The 5639-nt window shown below is 39.9% G+C and overlaps 1 non-coding gene across 1 annotated transcript; it reads left to right on the top strand.

The window, feature by feature from the left end:
* Nucleotides 1–5156: 5156 nt before the first annotated feature.
* Nucleotides 5157–5260, top strand: LOC122099928. Its single transcript, XR_006146041.1, has one exon. It is a non-coding gene; the product is annotated as a U6 spliceosomal RNA (small nuclear RNA).
* The last annotated feature ends 379 nt before the right edge of the window (nucleotides 5261–5639 follow it).

Here is a 5639-nt window from a genome sequence, read left to right as displayed (position 1 = left end):
CCCATACTAAGGGTTTCACTTACCCTGTGAGACTGCTTAGCCTCCGCTGGTATCTTTTCCTTTCAAGCCCCACGTTGGGCGCCAGATGTTGGGTCTTCGTCCATCCCACAAAAGATGAATGGGGTCCAAGGGAAGGTAAGTGCGGCTGCTCCCCCGTTCCCAGGCCTCCCTTAGCCAGGGAGATAATCAGACACAGCAGGGAGTCAAGTGAAGCAGGAAATTCATTTATTAACTCAGAGCAAGCTCTTTTTTAAAGCAAAAAAGACCAGGTGTGCATGGGAGGGGAGGAAGAAGAACCTTATCATGCACCTAAGCTTCCACGGGATGGTTAGTCATGGAACGTAAAGCAAATTGGGCTCTGCCCACACAACTCCCCCTCAGCGCCATCTTTGCTGCCCATGTGCTCCACAATCAAAGACCTCGGAGTCAAATCTGACACACTAAAAACTTCAAAGGATGAAATAAGTGAAACCCTAGGTCTCCTTGTCACAGGCCAAAATTTTCTTAAAAGAGACCCAGAAACACAACAAATTAAACAAAGGTTGGACAAATGGGATTGCATGGAATTGCAGAGCTTCTGCATGGCAAAGGACATAGCTAGCAAGATCACCAGAAAGCCCACTGATTGGGAGAAGATCTTCACTAAAAATACAACCGACAAGGGTCTCATATCTACAATATAACTGGAACTCACAAAATTAAATGCCCCAACAACAAATCCTCAAAGAAACAACTGCCCAATAAATAAGTGGGCTATAGACTTACAGAGGAACTTCGCTGAAGAAGAAAGAAGTATGGCCAATAGACACATGAAGAAATGCTCAACTTCCCTAACCATAAGAGAAATGACAAACAACATTGTGATACCACCTCACTCCAATTAGAATGGCTATAACGAAGAACTCTAATAACAACAGATGCTAGAGGGGATGTGCACAGAAGGGAACCCTACTGCATTGTTGGTGGGAGTGTAAACTTGTTCAGCCACTTTGGATAGTAGTATGGAGGGTCCTCAAAAGACTCCACATAGTGCTCCCCTATGACCCACCAATCCCACTTTTGGGCATTTACCCAAATGATCACAAACAAGAGCACACTAATGGTACCAGCAAAGCTATGTTTATTGCAGCATTGTTTACCATAGCTAAGATTTGGAACCAACCCACATGTCCCACCGTAAATGAATGGGTCAAGAAAATGTGGTATATATACACAATGGAATTCTATGCCTCCATCAGAAAGAATGGCATTGCCCCATTTGTTAAGAAATGGAAAGACTTGGAAAAATTATATTAAGTGAAGTAAGCCGTGCCCAAACAAACATAGGTACCATGGTTTCCTTTATTTGCATAAACTAGTATGCCTGACACAAGCAGAAAAGGTCAGATAAGTTGATGGTAGGCGAAATGAACTCCAAGATAAGGATTCAAATGGTTTTTCTTTCTTGCAATTGTTTCTAACATACTTATGAGATGATTTCTTTGTTGCTTTGTATGTCCCTCACCCACGGTATAACCCCTGCTTTCATTGTATTTGAGGTTGATATAATTTGTGGAGGGGTAGGGCAAAAACAAACTGTTTATATAGGGATACAGCTGGACCCATTGCAATAATAAGATGTACAAGATGTTACGTCAAAAAATCAACTTTACAATTTGGCTGGGAGGTGGATTAGGAAGGGGGTGTGATTTGAAGGGATTCAAAGGGGAAACAAAGGAGCAGGCAACAATGCTTGATAAGAAATATACTCATGAATGTTGAATGAAGACTGCGGAAATGAAGCTGGAGGCTATCAATTTTTCGCATAGATAGCAGTTTAGTGTTCCAGTGAATAGTCCTAGCCTAGAGAATCATACCAAGTGTGCGATCACTGTACAGAGAGTTTGGCCAGAGAGGAAAAATCCAGGCAGACCTGAGCACTTGCTTGCAGCTGTGGCAAGGCGTTGGTGGTGGTGGCCATAGCCACCCTACCTAAACACAGAGAATCCGGGACAAAGGAGCCAGACCCAGGGGCTAGTGGATTCTATTCAACACCAGCAAGAACTGGCAAGGAGCAAATATTTTCATCCTGCAGATCACAGACTAAAGATGACCAGGGAACCAACAATCCAGCGTGAGTAGAACCCTGACATCCTCACTCCTTCTCAGGAAGCAGAGGGGGGAAGTCCACCTCTCCCCATCCCCAGCACCAGAGATCTCCATTTTTGATACTGAAAAAGGCCCGGCTGAGGAGCTAGCAACAACTCAGGCCTTGGATGAAAACTGGAGTCATTTAGCAGGTCACAGGAAGCTGACCTGACATTCCAGGCTTAGCTCCACCCAAGGGAAAGTCACCAAGCACAAGCAGAGGACCCGTGGCCCCCACAGGTGTGGCTTTCTTCTCGGTAAACAGAGCCAGAGGCTGCCCCTCCCTACAGCAGCCTAGAAAAACAATTGAAATTCAGTATACATAAACCCTGAGAATGGCTCTAGGCTGGGCTTTGTGAGTATATCAGAAGCTATCCCCTCAGGGAAAAGCTACTGTTTGGTGAAAGGCCTCAACTCTACCCAGAACCTAGCCTCATCACACCATCTCCAAACTAGAGGAAACAGCCATCTCCTTCTTTGCCATCTCCTTCTTTTGTGATAATCAAAGCAGATCTCCCTCCCACTGAACTAGCGAGGAGGAGGATCACAAAATCCTGGGTAAAGCAGAGCATTTTTCTGCCTGCTCAAACAAACTGACTTAAGTAAGCAATCAAGACAGACCAGACAGTAACCACAAGCAGACCTGAGACTCCACCAAGAGATTGGTTAGGACACAAGGGAGATAAAAGATCTTCCCATGCACGCACCCCCTTTCCCAATCAAAGAACTCTTTTTTATACCTTTTTTTAATTTTTAAAAAATTTTTAAATTATATTTTAAAAATTGTTTTCTAATAATCTTTTTTGTCCTCGCATAATTTTTATTTTATGTGTGTGTGTGTGTGTGTGTGTGTGTGTGTGTGTGTGTGTCTGTGTGTGTCTGTGTGTGTGTCTGTGTGTGTTTTAATCTCTACTGAGTTTTTGGTCCTTTTTTTCTTTTTTCTTTTTCTCTTTTTTTTTTCTTTTTCATTTTTTTCTTCCCTTTCTTCTTTTTGGGTGACTTAATTGCTGTTTTGCTCATCCTCAGATACATACCTGTCATCGATTATTAGACCTTATCTCCCTTGTGTACATATTTAACCCAGAAATTTATTACTCAATTCAAAACCTCTAAGGCTTAAATTCTTTAATAGTACTATTATCTCCTCCTACCTATATAATTTTAAGAACTTTTATTTTTTAGCTTTTCTTCTCTCAATATCACTTCTTTACCCTTTCATAATTTTTGTGTTTCACTTTTTATATGTAAAGTTTTGTTTTTCCATTTTCTCTTGTTTTTTTAAGTCTCTCCAATGATTCTTCCCAAGCTATTTCCCTCTCTGAAATTAGGACTTGGCCAAATACACTCTCTTTTTACCTACCACATCCCTCTAATCCTACTTTTCCCCACATTTCTCCCTAAACCTAATAACTTCTCGTTTGCCAAATTCTTCTTTTCTGTTCTTAGCCCATTAGTACATAGTTGTTTAATGTTGAATAGATTGTATCTGTTGAATATGGAGGTTCCTCAAAAGACTTTACATAGAGCTCCCCTATGACCCAGCAATCCCAATTTTTGGCATTTACCCAAATGGTAACAAACAAGACCATACTAAAGTTACCAACACAACTGTTTATTGCAGCATTCTTTAAGAGAGCTATGATATGGAACCAATCCAGATGCCCCTCCGCAGATGAATGGATCAAGAAAATGTGGTATATATACACAATGGAATTCTATGCCTCCATCAGAAAGGATGACATTGACCCATTTGTTAAGAACTGGAAATACTTGGATAAAAGTATATTAAGTGAAGAAAGCCAGGCCCAAAGAAACATAGGTCCCATGGTTTCCCTTATTTACAATAACTAGTGTATGTCTGACACAAGCAGAAAAGGTCAGATAAGTTGATTTTACGTGAAATGAACCCCAATATAAATATTCATATTTTTTTTCCTTCTTGCATTTGTTTCAAACATATTCATAAGATGATTGCTTTTTTGTGTTCTATGTCCCTCCCCACGGTATAACCCCGGCTTTCATTGTATTTGATATTGATATAGTTTGTGGATGGGAAGGGCAAAAGCAAACCTTTTAAACAGGGATACAGGTGGACCCATTGTAGCAATGAGATGTACAAGTCGTTATGCTGAAATTCGAACTTTACAACTTCGAGCAGTTCGGGGAGCGGGTGGGGTGTGGTGGAAGATATGAAGGGAAGGGGAAACCAAGGAGGAAGTAATAGTGCTTGATAAGATATATACTCATTACCTTTCCTCTGTAATTGTAACAACTCTGTATGGTATTTTCATGATAAAAAATTTTTAAAAAGGATATAAAATATTTTATTTTAAAACATTATATATTTGTATATGTATATATATGTATGTATATATGTATATATATGAATATACATATATATATGTATATATATTCATTACCTTGCCCATTATCCCCTCTGTACGATATTTTCACAATAAATAAATTATCTGAAAAAAATGGTATCAGTCGATAGTGCATATAATTTTATTTTTCACGACAAACATAGAATGTAGTAAAAATTTTCGTAGCAATTACCGTGCACTAGGTTGTGGGCATATTCTATTGGAAATAATATACTGTGTTTACGTAGAGAATTTGAGCATCCAAAATTTTAATATGCTTGTGGTCCTAAAACCAATACCTTGCTGATATTGAGTGATAAATACAACTTCCTATAAGTACAGAAGTTTTCCTTGTATCTTTTCAATTTATATTTTTATTTTAAAGTTCCTGTGCAGATGGGTTACAGTTACATAAGTAAGGTAATGAGTCCATTTCTTATTGAGCATTGTTACCCCCTCCTTTGTCTTTCCCCTACCATTCCGCCCCTTCATACCTCCCCAACATGTCACTCCACGCCCCCCCCCCATAGAGTGTCTTGTACATTTCATTGTTACAATGTGGCAACCTGTATCCTTTCCTTGTATTTTAAATGAAGAAATGCTGGCTTGATTTATGCTGATACTACTGGTGTAGACGCACCTAAAATCACTCGCCAAGTGCAGGAGCACAAAATGAAATGCGTAGCAGAAACATTGGAACATTTCAGAGAAGATTAGCATGGCTCATGCACAAGGATGACAGGCAAATTCCTGAAGTATTCCATACTTTTACAACAGATGCTGGAGGGGATGTGGCCACCAGGGAACCGTACTGCATTCTTGGTGGGAGTATAAAACTTGTTCAACCACTTTGGAAAATAGTATGGAGGTTCCTCAAAAAACTCCACATAGAGCTCCCCTATGACCCAGCAATCCCACTTTGGGACATTTACCCAAATGATCACAAACAAGACCATACTAAAGCTACCAACACAACTGTGGTATATATACACAATGGAATTCTATGCCTCCATCAGAAAGAATAACGTTGCCCCATTTGTTAGTAACTGGAAAGTCTTGGTAAAAATTATATTAAGTGAAGTAAGCCACGTCCAAATTAACATTGGTCCCATGGTTTCCCTAATTTTCAATAACTAATATTTGTCTGGG

This window comes from Dipodomys spectabilis, unplaced genomic scaffold (genome assembly GCF_019054845.1).
Source record: "Dipodomys spectabilis isolate Male_0828 unplaced genomic scaffold, ASM1905484v1 ptg000547l, whole genome shotgun sequence".
NCBI classification, from domain to species: Eukaryota; Metazoa; Chordata; class Mammalia; order Rodentia; family Heteromyidae; genus Dipodomys; species Dipodomys spectabilis.
This window is presented reverse-complemented; position numbering and strand designations above follow the sequence as displayed.